The 20,593-nt window shown below is 44.4% G+C and overlaps 1 protein-coding gene across 3 annotated transcripts in view; it reads left to right on the top strand.

The window, feature by feature from the left end:
- Window positions 1-20,593, top strand: part of alkbh7 (alkB homolog 7) — a 44,630-nt gene that overhangs the window by 9,410 nt on the left and 14,627 nt on the right. The window contains exon 5 of one of the 3 annotated variants that reach the window (XM_069927501.1): window positions 3,508-4,156. The exons of the other annotated variants lie outside the window; for them this stretch is intronic. The gene's annotated coding sequence lies outside the window, so the exon portion shown is untranslated. Of the gene's footprint in view, window positions 1-3,507; window positions 4,157-20,593 lie in introns of those variants that run through there. 3 annotated transcript variants of the gene reach the window in all.

Below are 20,593 nucleotides of genomic sequence, written 5' to 3'. Positions count from 1 at the left end.
GGCACCAAACTTGTGCTGTGCTGTGAACCAACCCCATCATACACCTTTGCCACATCAAGAACCTATTGCAATTCCAAGACTGTGTTACATACCTGCACTCCTTATGATACCCCCTCATCCCAGCCTGCACCAAGGCCACATTTTGAAACCCCCACACATCTGCACTGTTCAGAGCCCATCACAATTTGTGCCTATATTTTGCTCATCCAGTTGAAGTCCAGAAATCTGGATTACCTGAGAATCCGGACTTTTCGAAAACTTAAACTTTTAAAGTTTAGTGAGCTTTCATGTGCGTGCGTGCGTGCATGCGTAAGGCAAGCGACCATGCTTGTTGACTTTTTTTCTTATCATTTTGATAAATGAAGCATCTGCTAATGAATAAATTGTCAAAATTTACCTGTTCATCTCTTCATTCCTCTTTAAATTTGAATTTTAAAATTACTGCCCGAGAATCCTGAAAATCCAGACCGACCCTATCCCTGAGCAGTCTAGATTTTAGGACTTTTACTGTATCTTGAGGAAGGACTCAGGCCAGAAACGTTGTCTATGTATCTTTATCTTTGCTATATATATGCTGTTTGACCTACGAGTTTCTCCAGCATTGTCTTTTTACTTCAACCACTGTGTCTGCAGACTTTCCTGTTTTACTCCTCTTTGTTCCATGTCCACTGAAATCAAGCACACTTGTAGTCATAGCCAAGGCAATAACCGTCCTTGGACTTCAGAGTGAGCAAGCAATAACAACAATCACAAGTGCCAGGCAGTGACCTCCTTCAAATCCCCTCTCACCACATTCACTCGTTCCCCTGCAATCAATGATCTGGGGCTCAACAATGATTGCTGCAAGAAGCCTCCTTGCTCCATTGCCTACAACACCGGAGCACAATGGAATTCTCTCTGCAACAAGCAGCTGTGCAGACCGGGAGCCCGTTATTCACTCCTTCCACAACTGGTACAGAAAGGCTGAGGTGCGTTATTTGCTGAGGCAACTCGACCAAGACTGTTCAAATCTGTGACTTCATCACTGCAGTAAAAGGTTACATTAGACAATAAAGATTTCCTGAATACTTTTGGGTATATCTTAATGGATTTTGGGCTGCTGATCATAAAAATCACCTTAAAAATGACCATTACATTTGTGGTGAGTACACAGAATGCTAAATTAAATAAAAGTTAATTTAATGTTTCTCCAACTTCCCATGTGATACAGCAAATTTGAAATTAGCTTTGTGTTCAGCTTGAAGTTGACTCACAATCCCTAATTTTATCAGGAAGCCAACCTTTTGAAAAAAAATTGTCCAGTGTTTTCATACAAACTGGAAGTTTTATTATCTGTAGCTTCCCTCTACTTTGTGCACCTTCAGCTTAACAAGGAAGCTTAACTAATTCCTCTGTCCACTGCTTTAGCTATGTTCGGAACATGTTTCCCTTCACGTACGTGCTAGATAAATCATCACCAACACCCCACCTCCTAGTTTGTTGCCCTTCTTAATCCCAAACGCAGCACTATCCAGCTCCATATTTTCCATGAAGTACAAATGTCAAGGCAGTGCACTGTAACGTCGACTACCTGTTGCTTCCTTCAGCCTCTATTGTTCCAGCATGGGCAGACTTCTTGTTTGCCAATCCAATGTAGTTGCTGGACTGACCTGGCGGTTGTACTACGGGTCATCCAGACATTAGATACTAACACACCATGAGCAGTGGACACAAATGTTGAGTGTGGAATGGTGATTGAAGCACGTGGCAACACTAGACAGCCCGATCCCAAAGGTACTTGACATTAGGAGTATGTTCTAGACTGAGACCTGCAGACTATACTGGGGAAGATGAGGTGGAGAGGGAAAGTTGGCCTCTGTGCCACAGCAGTGTCTCTTTCTTAGAAGGGAATTTGTGGACAGTCTGAAAAGGATGCTTCCCGCAGCAATCCATCACACACAAGGTGCTTTTGGTATTCGCAACATTCTGAAATGCTTGGTTGAATTTTCCCTGCTTGTAAATCCCTCACCACCCTGCATCAGCCTAATCCCCTCACAAATCATCCTTTCTGGTTCAGAGGGAACATTTCCACCCACGAGCTCCCCGCAATGGAAGCCCGAGCAAAGAGCCAGGAGCGGATGTAAAGTAGAAGCAGTCAGCACTTGGCCTTTGGATTGGAAGGCCAGGAGCACCTGTGGCCACCTGTTGGAATTTAGTTCCCTCTGACTGTCCCAGTGCTGGAGGGCATTAGCCTTCTGCTCTCACTGTTCTGATCAGTTATCTAGCCTCAGCTCAAAAATGGGAGTTATTTGTGAACTCTTTGATCCATACTAGGAGGTGGTTCTAAACCAGTCAATCTCAACCTTTTAAAAACACAATGCTGGAGAAACTCAGCAGATCAAACAGTGTACTTTATATAGCAAAGATAAAGATTCATAACCAATGTTTCTGGCAGATACAGATACATAACCAACATTACGTATTATCTTTTCTGCATAAACTGTTTGACCGGCTGAGTTTCTCCAGCAACTTCACTCACAGTATCGTTTTATTCTAACCTTTTTATGGCTAGGGCTCCCCTTGGACCATGCTCAAAGTTTATGGGCCCCCTTCCCTATGAAGCAGTCAATTTTTGGTTTCTTCCGTGTGCTTCTCTCCTACTGACTACATAAAAAACATATTTATATTACAAGAGGGGGAGAAAAATAAGGCTTTTACTTAATGTGCTGGGGCTCCTGTGTGGGGGGGGGGGGGGGGGTGTTTGCGTAGGGCTCCTGTTGAGAAGGGCTGGTCTAAATAGCAGAGGTGTACAAACTGATGTGGATCCTCCATGCAGGGTGCTTCTGTCAGTAGAAGCAACAAGGCCACAATATCGGTACATACCACAGCAACCCCAAGGCACCATGCGTTGAGAAAGGCTGGGAAATTTGTTCCAAAGAGGTTAAAGTGCCCTGTTAATTTCACAGCTCCCCATGGAACATTTGGATCAATAAGGAGGGTACACCACCTATACAGTACGTTTTGCTTTATCCAAAGTTCCTTAAACCGAAATGATTCATTAACTGAACTTTTTTAAGGTGCAGTTGTGTTTTGGTGCCTATTAAACATTATTTCATGCTTGAAAAGCCTGCCGATGGTTTTTGTTGTTGTTTAACTGATGATACAAGAATTCTGCTGATGCTACTGGGCTGCTTAAGATGTTCCGTTAACCGAAAAAAACCCAATAAATGAAAACCGTCCAGTCCCAAGCTTTTCAGGTATGGGGAAACATACTGTATTTCATCAGAAACTGGGGATATGGACATGTCTGCAAACTGGAATAAAACCCCATTGTTTACCTGAGAACCAAATAACCAGCTGGCCAAATTTCAACCATCCTCAATGTCCAATGTGGAGCAGTCCAAGGTACCAATGTACCCATATCCCATCATGCAAAGCAACTCTCCATATCCCATTGATCAAGGAACACCTTATAACTATATCCTATCACTCAAAGGAAATTTCTTTGTCTATATCTCTTCACTCCAGGAATTTGTCCAGGTGAAGATCAAGAACAAACTCCTGGGTGTCAATATCTCGGAGGAACTGTCCTGGAGCCTCCACGTCAATATGATTACGAAGAAGACTGCCAGCGGCTATACTTTGTGAGGAGTCTGAGGAGATTTGGTTTGAAACCTCTACATTTGTACCATGAAGAGCATTCTGGCTGGTTGCATCACTGTCTGGTACAGAGGTGCCAACGCGCAGGACAAGAGAAAACTCCAGAGGGTTGTTAACTTGGACCATGACATCATGGGCACCAGTCTTCACTCCGCTGGGAAAAAGATACAAGATGAACGTTCAGTGCCACAAGGACGGCTTCTTCCCCCTCTGCCATCAGATTCCTGAATGAATAACGAACCACAGACACGGCCTCACTTTGACTTTTTCTTTTTCTTGCACTATTTTCACAGGCCATTTGGCCCTTCGAATCTGCTCTTTTTTTAAAACCTCCCTGAGCTAAACTGTTCTCGCATCTAGTTCCAAGTTCCGACCTTGTTCTCATATCCCATGATACCCTGACTAATTAGATACCTATCAATTTCCTCTTTAAATTCCCCCAATGATCCTGCCTCCACTGCGCCGTGACGCTGCCACAAAACAACAAATTTCATGGCAATAAATTCTGATGATTCTTTATGCTGTTTATATTCCATCAGTCCACGGAAGTCTGGGTGGTTATTGGGGCACAGGTTGAGGGGATGATGAAATCGGACATTAGCAGAAAACACTGTCCATTGAATTAAAAAGCAAATAGGCACAACCTCAAAAATTAAAACCAGCAGGAAATTATTCTTTACACCAAAATGTGGTGTAAATCTGTCAAAGACGATGATAAGGGGTGTTTGGAGTCTATTTTAGTGAAGGATACTGAAGGACGTAGAGGCTATTACCCCCCCCCCCCCCCCCCCCCCCCCCCCCCGCCGCCCAGTTCCAGAATGGTGATTCCATACCACACTACTTTTGAAGGAGCTTCCTGCGAAGGTTGAGGAATGGGAACTTTTTTTTCAATGGCACATTCTTGTGTGTTCTTTCACTGATAAGGGCCTAGAGCATAACAGACAAACACTTCCTGGAATTTAGCTGATATTTCCCACTCGAGAGACCAGACTTGGTAATTAAGCCTCTAATTATTGACAATCTCCCTTCGGAGACACGACAAACTTCATCACATAGCACAGCAGAGCATTCATCCCACTTATTCCTACAATCATCTTTCTCTGATTACACTGGACATCAATTTTTTTCCCAAAAGGTTTGCATGCTGAATAAAAATTGGAGATTGTGATAGATAACCAAGATGAACACAAAGATAATTTCAGACTTGCTGTATCCACATTGGAGAAACATTAACTTTTATTGAATTTAGCATGTATGATGATGCTGACAGTTGGTTCAACTGACCTGAAAATGTTTTGCCGCCAATTTTCATTTGTACTTAGCATCTGATGCCTCTCATGTCAGTGTCCAGGAATAGTTGGCCAGCACTGATGGATTCCAGCTGCCCTGATTTCCATTTCCATGGTCGCAGTGTCCTGGTGAAACCTTTCACCACGTTTGTCACTGACTGCACCAAGATCAGCAGGGAAGACGTCCAAGTATGAATGCTGAAAATGAATTTTCAATGACTTTGTACTTCATGGTTTTGTATGTTTGAAGTAAAATATGACAGGAAATCACAAAGGTAGGTTATATCTAAAAAAAGAAACACGATGGGGAAATTTTAGGGTGATTTTTGTGATCAGGAGCCCAAATTCCATAAAATACAACCAAAAGCATTCAGGAAGCAAGTTCTTCATTGTCCAGTGTTATTTATGAATTTACTTTTTGAAGGCAAGCTCTTATCAAACCTGCTTCCACTGGCCAAGCAGGTGGAAAATTACATATTCCTGCTGTTTATTCACTGACCTCAGCCCACCTTGTATAGCCTTGCTATTTATTTACCTTGCTGAAGAGGCTGGACCTGAAGCATCGTTCCTCTGGGTTTCTCCACAGATGCTGACTGGCCTGTTGAGTTCCACCTGTAATACTTTTCTTTGCTCCAGATCCCAACATCTGCCCTATCTTATACCTTCATGATTTGAAACTTCTATGAAGTCTCTTGTCTTTGAATTGAGTGTATTTCCCCAATCTCTCCATTGCTCTGATGTCTCTTGTTTTGAGGGCAGTCTGCATTTCTTTCTGGAGTCTCTTTGAATTTTCCCCAAAACATTCAAATCTGGCCTCACCAATGTGTTATACAACCTCACCACAACATCCCAACTCCTGTACTCAATACTTTATTTATGAAGGCCAAGATGCCAAAAACTTTCTACACAATCCTGTCCACATGTGATGCCACTTACAGGGAATTATATATCTGTATTCCCACATCCCTTTGTTCCTCCGCAGTGCCGTATCATTTACTATGTATGTCCTATCTTGGTTTGTCCTTCCAAAATACCACACCTCGCACTTGTCTGCATTAACTTCCATTTGTCATTTTCTGGGCCATTTTTCCAGTTGGTCCAGATCCCTCTGCAAGCTTTGAAAGCCTTCCTCACTGTCCACAACGCCTCCAATCTTGCTAATCCTCGGCAAACTTGCTAATCCAATTCCCCACATCATCCAGATCACTGATATAGACAACAAACAACAATCGCTGAGGCCCACCACTAATCACAGACCTCCAATCTGAGAAGCAATCATCCACTACCACTACCTTCTCCCATTCAGCCAATTTCAAATCCAGTTTACAACCTCTTGATGGATGCCTAGTGTCTGAACCTTCTGAACTAACTTCCAATTTGGGACCTTGTCACAGGCCTGACTAAAATCCATGTACACAACATCCATAGCCTTTCCTTCATCTACATTTTTGGTAACCTCCTCAAAATTCTCTTAAGATTCATTAAACACAACCTACCACACACAAAGCTATGCTGACTAAACTTAATTGGCTGTCCAGATATATCCTATCTTTCAGAACACCCTCCAATAATTTACCCACTAACGATGTCAGGCTCACTGGCCTGTAACCCCTGGTTTACCTTTGGAGCCTTTTTTACACAATGGAACAACATGAGCTACCCTCCAATCCTCTGACACCTCACCTGTGACTAAGGATATTTTAAATGTTTCTAACCTGGCCCCCTGTAATTTCTACACAAGGTCCGAGGGAATATCACACCAGGCCTGGGGGATTTAAGAACTTTTATTTGTAAGACAGCAAGCATCTCCTCTTTAATCTCTACATGTTCCCTGCCACTACTGCTTGTTTCCCTGCCTTATACACCATGCCAGTTTCCTGAGTAAATACTGATCCAAAAAAACTGTTTTAGATCTCCCCCATCTCATTAGGCTCCACACATAGATGACCACTCTGATCTTCTAGGGGACCAATTTTGTCCTTTACTTACTATCCTTTTAACATACTTGTAGAAGCCCTTCAGGTTTACCTTCACATTATCTGCCGAAGTAACCTCATGTCTTTTTGCCTTCCTGATTTTGTTCTTTTCTTACATTTTCTATACTCTTCTAGAACCTCATTTGCTCCTTGTTGCCTATACACCTCTCACTTGGCCAATATCTCTTGAAAACCAAGGTTCCCTATGCCTGTTAACGTTGCCTTTAATCCTGACAGGAACATGCAAACTCTGCACTCTCAAAATTTCACCTTTGAGGGTCGCTTACTGAACACGTCCATACCAGAGAACAACATCCCAAAAGATTTAAAATATGACAAGAAATTACAAAAATGTATTATGTCTAAAAAAAGCAATCGGTACACGATAGGCATGGTTGGCGTAGTGGTTAACGCAACGCTGCTGCAATGCAAGCAATCGGGACCGGGTTTGAATCCCATGTTCTCTGTATGTTCTCCCCATATTTGTGTGGGTTTTCTCCAGGGGCTTCAGTTTCCTCCAACCCTTCGAAAATACCAGGGGTGTAGATTAATTGGGTGTAAATTGGGCTTCATGGACTTGTGGGCTGAAATGGTCTGTTTCCGTGTGAATGTCTGATTTTTGTGATCAGCAGCCCAAATACCATGAAAGATGTTCAGGAAGAAAATTCTTCATTGTCCAATGTTACTTGAGGACTCAGATCCCCACCAGTAATGGGCTACAACATGAAGATGTCTCTTTATTCCTGTGCCCTAGAGATATTCTATGAAGACTAAAAACATCCTCGAAGAGATGGGTTTTTGAGGAGGGAGGCAGACGGTGCTGAAGGCATAGCTGGCAATGGATCGACCCCAGGGATGATCTAGGTTTGAGATGAAGGAGCGCAGATGTTTTTGGAGGGGTGTTGGAGCTGATAGAGTTACTGATTTTCTCAGCCGGGAATGAAAATGTGGCCCCAATCATGTTGAGCTGAAGAAAATGTGGGGGAAGAGGAAAGGGGCAATTGATTGGAAGGCGAATGGAGGGAGGAGTGAAGGGAGGAAGGAGTTGGATTGTGTAGGAAATGAGGGGAGAAAGGCGAAGAATGGGAATGCAGGATGGGTCAGGAAATGTTCAGTTAGAGCAAAGGTGATCAATGAACTCCAATAAGACTCCTGGACTTAGCCAAAACACACAGTAAATGCTGGAGGAAGTCAGCCGGTCTCACAGTGCCCAGAGAAGATGAAGATATATCATCGACCTTTCGGGCCTGAGCCCTTAAGGCAGGGGTTCCCAACCTGGGGTACATGTACCCCCAGTGGTACATTTGCACTTTTCAGGGGGTCCATTGGGTCTGAGAGAATAACCACTACTGTATGATGTTGTAATCTGCAGTCAGATTGCACAGTGTTGTGTTTTATTTTTATCCTTAATTTTTAGGGGTACACGGGAACCTATAAAAATGCCCAGAGGAACAAAAAGCTTGGGAACCCCTGCCCTAAGGTATAAGCAAAAAAAAAAAGCAGGTAGCGATCTGAATTAAAGCCTGGGGAGAGAAAAGGGGGGGGGGGGGGGGTGGTGAATGGAAAGGGGAGGAGTCCAGACCAACAGCCAAAAGGTGTTAATTAGATATGATAAGAGGAGGTGAGATTGATTTTACAATTACAGCGTCGGCAGCCTTTTGTCACACACCAGGACAGCTTCCTCACCAATTTCAAACACGACCTCGGCTGATGGCCACATGCACACTCGCCTTGTGTGGTACCAAGAGATCTAAATTTAGATTCCTCAGAGGCCACGTTTCACATTCCCCGGGGAAAGTGCATTCATCAAATAAAGTGAATTGTTGTGTTTTGCCAGTAGACTCACAGTCCTTCAATGCTCTGCAATCATTCAGCTAATTCAAAATCAATAACACTGGTCGATAACCTACAAGAATAACTTGGCCTGCCCACAACTATGCAGGAAAACTCAGAAGAATGGAAAGAATTCTGATTATAGGAAAATACCAACATCTATAAATACTGAATAGCTGTAAATCAGACTGCTTTTGTTTATTGGTCAGTAGTTGCAGGTTCTGTGTATGCGAGGATCTTGTGCGTTCAAGTGACAGGAATCTGTCCCGGTCCAGATTTATGAAGCAGCAGGAGTAGGAGATCCAGCTCAGAAACAGCCCCTGTAAACACACTAGGCTCAGTCAGAAACATGGGGAGAAGTGGTCAAACAGGACAGGCAGGGGCGTCAGGGCGAGGGAAGTTGGGGCTGCTTTGTTTGCCAAGAGGACATGCAGACTGATCAGACTGATGGCAGGGGGAGGCTCACCTGGGGACCAGCCGGTGAATGTGGTAGATCAAGCAGGGAACAGACTGGGTCACCTCATCCAGGCAGTTTCTGTCATCGGCCGTGATAATACGTCAGCTCGAGAGTCGGACTGGAAACTCAAATGAGAGGAGCACACTACCCGCTGAGCTTCAGAGATTGGGAATCTTGGCATAAATGCAGACACCGCAAAGTGGGATACATAACTCACAATGGAGTAAAACACAGAAGTCTGCAGACACTGTGGAACATAGAACATTACAGGCCCTTAGGCCCTCAGTGTTGTGCCGACTCATATAATCCTTCCAAAAAAAATTCTAAACCCTTCCTACCTCATCACCCTCTATTTTTCTTTCATCCATAAGAGTATCTTAAATGCCCCTCATGTTTCAGCCTCTACCACCAAGGCATTCCAGGCACCAACAACTCTCTGTAAAAAACATAACTCTGATGTCTCCCCTAAACTTTCCTCCCTTCACTTTGTACAGACGTCCTCCTGTGTTTGCTATTCCTGCCCTGGGAAAAAAGTGCTGGCCATCCACCTTATCTATACCTCTCAGAATCTTGCAGACCTCCATTGGTTGAAGTAAAAACACCTGATTGAGAAACTCAGTGTTTACTTTATATAGCCAAGATAAAGATACATAACCAACATTTTGGGCTTGAACCCAATGCTAAGTTTCTCCAGAATTGTGATTTTACACCTCTCACAGTACAAAGCAGCCCCCACAGGTACAGCGGAACTGTCAGTCAGCCGAGGAGCTCCAGATTACTTCCCAGGAAATGTCGACATCCTGATCTCTAAGATGCACTGGAGAAAGACACTGACTCTCACTGGAGTTCAGTTTCACAGACATGGAATCCCACCAAAGTGTGCTTGTACAGACACTAACTTTCATGGGGCAGTTACCCCACACTGACCCATTGGGGTACAATTTCACAGATTCTCTACTATGTTCACTCCCACTGCAATAACACCGTATAATGAAGATTTTGCTTCCTGAACACTTTTGTGCATGTTTTATAGATATTGGGCTGCTGATCACAAAATTCACCTCAAGTTTCCTATCATGTACTTTTTTTTAGATATAACCTATTTTTGTGACTTCCTGTCATATTTTAAGTCAACTTCAAGCATGAAGTGCAATGTGTCGTTGAAAATTCATTTTCTGAATTTCCACTTGGACATCCTCCCTGCTGATCTTGGTGCCATCAGTGACGAAAATGGTAAAAGGTTTCACAGGACGTTGCGAGTGTGGAAAAGCGGTATCAGGGCCACTGGAATCCATCAATGCTGGCCGACTATCATTGGATACTGACATAAGGGGCATCAGATGCTGAGTACAAACGAAAATCAGTTGAACTTACACAATGTGTCAGCATCATTATGTGATCAAACTTCCTATTATAATCCACATTTTCAGGAAGCAAACCTTTTGGAAAAAAATTGTTGTCCAGTACAATTTTGCACCAACTCTCATAAGATACAGTTGCACTCACTCCGAAACATTCAGCACAGAGCAGGCCCTTTGTCCCACTGTGTTCATGCTGAACCCAAGTACTCATCTATAGTGATTTCATCTCCCAGAACTTGGACCATAACCTTCTGAGCCTTAATAATTCAAATGGTCATATTGATACTTATTAAACAATGCAAATCTCCCAATTCCCTCAGGAAGCATAATCTCATTTCCAACTCCATCCCCTCAATAACTCCCCTCTGTCCTCTGGTTATAAACACCATTGATAAAATGGGGGAAAAGTCCACAACTCTCTACCCTGTCCATGCACAGAAGTTTGTACACTCCCAAGCCTTCTTAACTCCATGAAACAAATCCAGTCTCTCCTTGTGACTTTAATTCAATCTGAGAGACTGTCTCTTCTCCCTAATTTAGAGTGCTAGACTTTGGATTGAGTTTAATCAACGAGAACGTGAATATTTCTCAGCAGGTTGGTGGGTTATCAAATATGTAGGCATGTGTTAGAATTATGAAAATTGGGTGAGAATATGGGGAGAATTTCATGGGATCAGTCCAACGAGGTGATTGATGGTCAGGACAAAATGGGTGAGTCCATGGACATTTCTCTCATGTATGACACCATACTTCATAGACTACATACAGACTACAAGATCATTTCTTCCATTCAGCCTGTCTAGTGTGTGGCAAACTAGCCAAATCCCAATCCAAAATACTACTGCTGGGAATCAGGTAAACCCAGTACATTCTTTCATTTCTTTGGCTTGGCTTCGCGGACGAAGATTTATGGAGGGGGTAAAAAGTCCACGTCAGCTGCAGGCTCGTTTGTGGCTGACAAGTCCGATGCGGGACAGGCAGACACGATTGCAGCGGTTGCAAGGGAAAATTGGTTGGTTGGGGTTGGGTGTTGGGTTTTTCCTCCTTTGCCTTTTGTCAGTGAGGTGGGCTCTGCGGTCTTCTTCAAAGGAGGTTGCTGCCCGCCAAACTGTGAGGCGCCAAGATGCACGGTTTGAGGCGTTATCAGCCCACTGGCGGTGGTCAATGTGGCAGGCACCAAGAGATTTCTTTAGGCAGTCCTTGTACCTTTTCTTTGGTGCACCTCTGTCACGGTGGCCAGTGGAGAGCTCGCCATATAACAGGATCTTGGGAAGGCGATGGTCCTCCATTCTGGAGACGTGACCCATCCAGCGCAGCTGGATCTTCAGCAGCGTGGACTCGATGCTGTCGACCTCTGCCATCTCGAGTACTTCAACGTTAGGGGTGTAAGCGCTCCAATGGATGTTGAGGATAGAGCGGAGACAACGCTGGTGGAAGCGTTCTAGGAGCCGTAGGTGGTGCCGGTAGATGACCCATGATTCGGAGCCGAACAGGAGTGTGGGTATGACAACGGCTCTGTATACGCTTATCTTTGTGAGGTTTTTCAGTTGGTTGTTTTTCCAGACTCTTTTGTGTAGTCTTCCAAAGGCGCTATTTGCCTTGGCGAGTCTGTTGTCTATCTCATTGTCGATCCTTGCATCTGATGAAATGGTGCAGCCGAGATAGGTAAACTGGTTGACCGTTTTGAGTTTTGTGTGCCCGATGGAGATGTGGGGGGGCTGGTAGTCATGGTGGGGAGCTGGCTGATGGAGGACCTCAGTTTTCTTCAGGCTGACTTCCAGGCCAAACATTTTGGCAGTTTCCGCAAAGCAGGACGTCAAGCGCTGAAGAGCTGGCTCTGAATGGGCAACTAAAGCGGCATCATCTGCAAAGAGTAGTTCACGGACAAGTTTCTCTTGTGTCTTGGTGTGAGCTTTGCCCTCAGACAGCTCCAAGAAAAGTGCAGAGAACAAAACAAAGGACTCTACATCACCTTTGTTGACCTCACCAAAGCCTTCGACACCGTGAGCAGGAAAGGGCTTTGGCAAATACTAGAGCGCGTCGGATGTCCCCCAAAGTTCCTCAACATGATTATCCAACTGCACGAAAACCAACAAGGTCGGGTCAGATACAGCAATGAGCTCTCTGAACCCTTCTCCATTAACAATGGCGTGAAGCAAGGCTGTGTTCTGGCACCAACCCTCTTTTCAATCTTCTTCAGCATGATGCTGAACCAAGCCATGAAAGACCCCAACAATGAAGACGCTGTTTACATCCGGTACCGCACAGATGGCAGTCTCTTCAATCTGAGGCGCCTGCAAGCTCACACCAAGATAAACCCAGTACAGGTGTAAAACAAATAGTCTAGGTGAATACATGATCATAAATCTGGGAGAGCAGTAGGGATTACAGATGGAAAGTAGCGAGAGTAAAGTCCAGGGCTTAAACTCTTCAGTTCTTGTATATTTGCAGATTCTCTGGGGAAAATCATGCCCCATTTCACTACACAGTATTTTTTTGAATTTTACCTAAAGGGACAAATTGATTCATTCATATGAGAGTGGGAGAGAGCGGGGATCCCCTCAAAATTGATCAGCAAACTCCCAAGACTTTGGAATCAACACCCCAATGTGTAATTGGATCCTGGATTTCCTCCCCTCCAGACCACAATCAGTGAGGGTTGGGAAGCACATCTCCTCCATAATCTCCCTCAGTACTGAAGAATCACAGGGGTGGGTTCTTACCCCCTGCTTTACTCACTATACACCTGTGTACGGCTTGGTACAATAACACCATTTACAAATTCGCTGATAAGATGGTAGTGAGTTGTATAAAAAGGGGCGATGAGCCAACATACAGGAAGATTGAGAACTTGACTGAATGGTGCACCAACAACAACCTCAATGTCACGAAAACCAAGGAGCTGATTGTTGACTTCAGGATGGGAAAACCAGAGGTGTACGATCCAATATTCATTGGTGGAATTAGAGGTGGAGCAAATTTAAATTCTTGAGAGTCACTATCAAGGAGGATTTTTCCTGAACCCAACACATTAATGGTTTCGTGAAGAAAGCTCATCAGCGCCTCTACTTCCTCAGTAGTTTGTGGAGGTTTGGTATGACACCAGAAACCCTGGTAAATTTCTACAGGTGTATGACAGGAAGTCTGCTGACAGGCTGCATCACAATCTGGTATGGGGACACCAATACCCCTGAGCATAAAGCTCTGGAAAATGTAGTTGACACAGGTCAGGACATCACAGGCAAGACCCTCCCGACCATCAAGAACATCTACAGGGAGCGCCGCCGTCGGAGAGCAGCAGCGATCATCAAGGAACTACAGCACACAACACACTCTCTGTTCTTGCTGCATCAGGAAATGGGTCTGGATGCCACAAGACCCACACCACCAGGTTCAGGACAGCTGCTACCCCTCCACCATCAGACTTCTCAATGACAAACTCAATCAGGGACTCATTTAAGGACTCTTACTTTTGCACTTTATTGGTTTTTTACCCCTCTCTGTATTGCACAGTTTTTTTTTAAACATTTCTTTATTTGTTTATATGTGCACAGTTTTATTTTGCACTACCGCTAAGTGGTAATTCTGCCTCACTTGCAGGAAAAAGAATTTCAGGGTTGTATGTGATGTGTATGTATTCTGACAATAAATCATAAGTGGGGGAATGGTATTGCTCCTCCATGATTATAAGCCCTACATTGTACTGAAATACATAGCACTCCAAATCCATATTTTGTCCGGATTGAACAAACCCTCAGAGCACCAGTAGAAGTGCTGAAATAAATCGCCTTGTTCTTCAGGATTCTGACTAGAAAGAGCTTTCAAAAGGACACAGACCCATTAATCCTCCACAGCCACCCAGTGTCAGTTCCTAATCCCAGCTAATCTTCTGATAGTTGAAGAATTCCAGCTGTCTGGGCTTTGGCAGAATTCAAATTGGAATCAGTACACAGATGCTACAAGGCATTTCCTGGCGGTCTGTGTCAATCTTGAATACCTCTCCTCCAAGTCCATCTTACCTGTCAAAGGGCTACTCAATGATGAAGATACCTCTGCTGGCAGTCAAGAGGAAAGGGGGCAGTTGGTAAGTGGGGAAATGAACAAATGAACAAACCATTATGATTACAGCACCTACACAATATCTGAATTCCCCCCGCCCCCAAAAGGTTTGCTTCCTGAAAAAAAATTGGAGATTATGATAGACAACTTCAAAACATAGATAATTTCAGATTATATTTCCAAGAAAAGATGTACACGGTGAATGGTAGGGCACTGAGGAGTGTAGTAGAACAGAGGGACCCGGGAATACAGATACATAATTTCATGAAAGTGGTGTCACAGGTGGATAGGGTTGTAAATAGATCTTTTGGCATATTGGCCTTCATATATCAAATTATTGAGTATAGGAGTTGGGATGTTATGGTAAAGTTGTATTGGTGAGGCCAAATTTGGAGTATTGTGTGCAGTTTTGGTCTCCTAACTACAGGAAAGATATTAATAAGGTAGAAAGAACTGAGTAACTGAGTAACAGGGAAAGGTTAAACAGGTTAGGACTTTCTTTATTCCCTGAATCATAGAAGAATGAGGGGAGATTTGATAGAGGTATTTAAAATTATGAGGGGGATAAGCAGAATAAATGTAGACAGACTTTTTCCACTGAGGGTCAGTGAGATACAAACCAGAGGATATGGGTTAAGAGTGAAAGGGGAAAAGTTTAGGGGGGAACATGAGGGGAAACTTCTTCACATAGAGAGTGGCAGAGGCATGGAAAGAGCTGCCAACTGAGGTGGTGAATGTGGTCTCAATTTTAACATCTAAGAAGAATTTGGACAGGCACATGGATAGGAGAGGTCTGGAGGGCGATGGATTGGGTGCAGGTCAGTGGGACTAGGCAAAAAAAAATTGGTTTGGCAGAGACTAGAAGGGCCGAAGAGGCCTGTTTCTGTGCTATAGTGTTCTATGGTTCTATTTGCTGTATCATGTAGGAAGTGGGAGAAACATTAACCACCAGTAATTGAATTTAATCACATAATGATTCTCCCTTTGTAGCCTTCTCTACATCAGAGACTGGGCTCAGATTGGGAGATCGCTTCACCGAGCACCTTTGCTCTTATCCACAGCAGTGACAGGGACCTCCCAGTTGCCAACCATCCGTCTCCCAGACTCACATCTATCCACTGCCTCATATACTACCCCACAAAGACTAGCCGTAAATTGGAGGAACACCTGATTTTCTGATTGAGGCAGATGGCATTAACATCGACTTTTCTGATTTCTAACCTGCTCTCTCCTTTCCTCCCTTTCTTCCCTCTGTCAGCTCTCCACCTTTCTATTCACCCAGCCATCCCTCTTCCCCCTGCTTGCTGCTGTGCCCTCCCTCCCTTCCCCACCTAACCCCTCCTGCCTTTGCTACCATGCTCCTCCCCCTTACCTTTTTATTTGGATGCCTGCTGACATTTTTCCATGCCTTGATGAAGGGCTCAAGCCCGAAACATCGGTTATATATTTTTAAAAATCTTTGCTATATAAACGACACTGTTTGACCCACTGAGTTTCTCCTGCATTGTTTTTTCTTCAACCACTTTTATTTTACTAACGATGCTCTCAGATTTACTGCACGTGTTGCTCAACACATGGGAGGAGCTTAGGGTTTTTCTTGGTCACCAATTGTACAACTAAAGCAGAGCTCATAGGCTTTCTTAACAAATGCAGTCATGCTGTGTCTTTGAGCCCTAAAAGTATCCTCACCACAAATGTAACAGCTATTGCAACATTGATGAGACATTTCAGCTGTACTGAATCTTCCTGAAGACAATAAATGCTACTGTTAAGTACACTCACTAGGCTATTGCCTGAAGAATATGTGCATCAGTTGCATTCAATCTATATCAACGTAATGCCCAGCATCTGTATATGAGCTGCTTTTATAGCCTATCTGCATCTATCCTGATGAAGCAGGTCCAGGCCTAAGACAGCATTTGCATAGTACCTGCATTGAGCGCATGCCCAGGCATTCTTGGACCGTACAAGACAGTTTGCTTTGTAGGCAATATACTAGTAGACTTAAAATATGACAGGAAATTGCAAAAATAGGTTATATCTAAAAAAACAATACGTGATAGGAAATTTTTTAAGGTGATTTTTGTGATCAGCAGCCTAAAATCCAGAAAATACACCCAAAGGTATTCAGGAAGCAAAATCTGTGTTGTCCAGTGTGATCAGAACATTGACACTGATATCCTTCAAAGAAACATGGAACCAAGTCTGAGGTTGCATCTAAAATCATCCAGAATGCTGTTGCCCTTAACCAACTCAATGTCTCATTCATTTATTCATGTTGACCACAGGCCTTTGGCACCACAAAGACTATTCAGGCCATCCTGGCCTATTTTATTCAGGTACTATCAATGGGTTAGGTTCACCCTGATCAGGCAACCTGGGTATCTCAATTCCTATCTCCACCACGCCGCGTTTTTAATCTTGTTTTCATATCCTTTCACAACTCTCTCCATTGTACCTTTATGATTCTTAGCTTGAGCTCGGAGATCTGTTGGTCACCTGAAATTTAGGGAGCCTGGTCTTCAGTTTTGAGCCCTTAAGTTTTGAATTCCTTCCCAAGACCACTCCATTTCTAACCTCTTTAAGTCTCCTTCTGACCTTTATGTCACAACATCTCATTTGGTTTTCCTATTGTCCTTGTCAAGTGTGAGAGGAAAATAAGCCGTTCATGTCTGTAAAGTGGCACCTTGTAGTGTCTGTGAAACTTTTAACCAAAGGTCTATGAAAGCTGACCTCAGCAATGGACATTGTCTGTGCAGTGGTTAGATTCAGGGCTCTCAATCCAGGAGAGTCCGTGCCCATATAACTGTTCCCCAGTGAGCTGATGCTTGTGGTACTCCAGTGAAACATAAAAGTCTGCAGACATTGTGATTGTAGTCAAGACACAGAAATGTTAGACAGCGGCGCATTGAAGCAAAATAGCACCTATGGCAGGGGTGGCCAAGCTGTCAAAAGAAATGGCGATGAGAAGGTCTTGCAAGACCTGGCCTTGATGGTCGCCATTTGTATTTGGCATTGTATAATTGAGAGTGAATGCCAGGATGAGGAAGGGGGATGAATGTACCGGTCATGGAAGAAACAGATATGTGAACAAGAATGTGTTCCTTGTATGTCCAGGCCTGGGATATCGCTCAGCAGCGATGGAGATGTGGGCATGCCCTCCTTCAAGTGGTGCCTCGCACACAGGCCATGCCTGCCATACCCTAGATATGCCCCTGATGCTGGAGGAACTCAGCCAGTTTCAGGCCTGAGCCCTTCCTCAAGGAATGAGTGAAAAAATACAGGCATCGGAATTAAAGACTGGGGAAATAAAGGGAGAAGAATGGGAGAGGGAGGAGTCCAGACCAACAGACAAAAAGTGTTCATTGGAGAGGTGAAAATTGATTTTGGCTCTGGGAAAGGATATGGAGGGGAAAGGGGAGGGAAGAGATAGATGGAGAAATGGCAACTGAAGAAAAAAGGGTGGTGGGGGGGGGGTTGAGTCTAACAGAAACTGGGAAAGTTAATGTTGATGCCATCTGGTTGGAGGATGCCCAGTCGGAAGACGAGGTGTTGTTCCTCCAAATTGCGAGTGGTCTCAGTCTGGCAGTGCATGAGACCATGGACTTGTGGTTCTACAGCCCATTTGAGTCCAGAGTCACCGTAACACAGTGCTATCAGTGATGTGATTCCAGAAAGAATCACTGGCTCTAGAACCTGTACTCCAGTGTGCATGAGTGAAGCAGGAATTGTACTCAGTGAGTGCCCATGAACCAATTCCGGTATCCCAGAGATAGCCAGTGGCCATGAACCACATGATACCAGAGTCAGGACGATACTGTTTGTGGACTCAGCTGTGGGAACTCCTTAAGGAGGAAGAGTCAGAAAAAAAAAAATTCTATGCAACTTCTGTATGTTGTTCATCCTTGAAGAGCAGGTTTCACCCGTCAACAAATGGAACTCCATGTAAAGCTGCTAGAATTTTGTTTTTTTTAAACGAGAGGAAATCATGCCCCAGCATGGTTACATGCAGCCAGACGGCCAGCATTGTTTTGAGATTTACCAGATGTGAAACATTGCCAGGGCAGGAATGCAACGCTGGCGATGGAACAAACTAAGAAAGAAAGACAAGCAACTGTCCAGCCCAGAAACTTTCAACCCTGAAATAAATTTCATTCTTGGAAAAATATTCCTCTTTGTTTTTTGAAATATGTGGACTGCAGTCAGGATGATTAACAGGCCAGTCAGTGCAGGCAGCAGGCAGCTCCCTGTGAGTTAGTAGCTGCTTCACCCTTGGGTTGTGCAGCCTTTCCAGGTGATACTGAGCCTCTGGAATGCCTTGAATACAGCCACTAACCCAGAGCATATCTGTGGTATTAAGATGGTATCTGAAGCATTTTAAACGGCTGCTCACCCTTTGGCTTGTGAACGCCACTTGTCTTCAGTGTTCGCAGCACAGTGCGACACCTCATGCCCCCAACTCATCTGCCGATCAACACAGATTCACACCATCAAAGCATAAACTGTGATGAATGCCCGTGACCCATTGGAGATTCTTCTGATCTTCGCGTCGGGAGATTGTGGGTGCAAAGCCCACTTCAGACATATTAGAGCACAATCCAGGTCAACACTCCACGAGGGAATGCTGCCACCATTCCCAGACCATCACTTTCCCCCAATTAGGGGCGGCATGGTTAGTGTAGCAGTTAGCACAGTGCTTTTACAGCACCCGGCACTGTCTGTGAGGTGTTTCTACATTCTCCCTGTTTCCTTCCACCCTTCAAAACATACAGGGGTTATAGGTTATTTTGGCAACATGCTGTTTGTCTAAATTTAAATGTAAAATTCTGGGGCACAAATAACCAAGGAAAAAATGGAAAATGCTGCAAACAAACTCAGCAAGTTGGGCACCATCTGTGGGGAAAAAAAGGAAGTCAGTGTTTCCGAACAGCGACCCTCCAGTGGCACCATGGAGCAACTAGTACAGCCGCTGCCTTGCAATCCTGATCTGATACTGAATGCTTGTTTGTTCTACCTGGCTTGAATCTGGCTGAAGGGGTTCCAGGTATCGGAATCGCGATGTGAGAGGGGGCCGAGAGCGCTGAAGGGTTCCTGATAGTCTCGGATGTGGAGCTCTGTTTGCTGATGACTTGGACTGGACTCGGTGCAGCTGCGGAGACCGCGGGAGCGCCGGAGGCGAATCCATGGACACTCGGAAACACTAGATAGAGACTCTCTCGTTCTCTGACTGTAAGAGGTGCTTCAGGCAATTTCTGCCGCTGACGAAACTGTCTGCCTTACAGCAGGCAAAAGGCCACTTTGTGGAGTGTGACACTATTACATGACAATAAATTGAATCTTGAATCCTTCCCACATCCAAAGACATGGTTGGTTAATCAGCCACTAAATTACTCCTGAGGTCTAGATCAGTGGTAATATCTGGGGGGGGGGGGAACTAACGGGAATGTGGGAGAGATGGGATTAATGTGTTGATGATCAGCGCACACTCAATGTCTATGCTGCATTGATGACTTGTCTAAACTGAAAGGAGAGAAATGCAAGCAGGTTGATAGCCTGAGGGAAGATGAGAGAGGGGGACGTGTAGAACAAAGAGCTCACCCGTGAAAGGATGTGGAGAGCCAAAGTTGGAGTGACTCAGCAGGTCAAGCCGCCCCTGTGGAGGGAAAGGGATGGCTGGTGTTTGGAGTCAAGACCTTGCCTCAGGATGGAATGGCTTAATGGGGATAGTTAACCAGTACATGAAAATCCTGCGCCTGGGCAGTGAAGTCTCAGTGGTAAGCTGGTGAGTGGTATGATTAGTGTAGCAGTTAATGCAAAGCCTTTACAGCAATCGGGACCGTTGTTTGTATCTCGTGCTGATGTAAGGAGTTTGTATGCTCTCCTCGTGTCTGCGTGCTCCGGTTTCCTCCCACTGTTCAAAACGTTCCGTGGGTTTAGGTTAATAGAGTGTAAATTGGGCAGCATGGACTCGTGGTCTGA

Source organism: Narcine bancroftii, chromosome 3 (assembly GCF_036971445.1).
Source record: "Narcine bancroftii isolate sNarBan1 chromosome 3, sNarBan1.hap1, whole genome shotgun sequence".
In the NCBI taxonomy this organism is placed as follows: domain Eukaryota; kingdom Metazoa; phylum Chordata; class Chondrichthyes; order Torpediniformes; family Narcinidae; genus Narcine; species Narcine bancroftii.
Note: the sequence above shows the minus strand (reverse complement) of the source record. Positions and strands in the feature narration are given on the sequence as shown.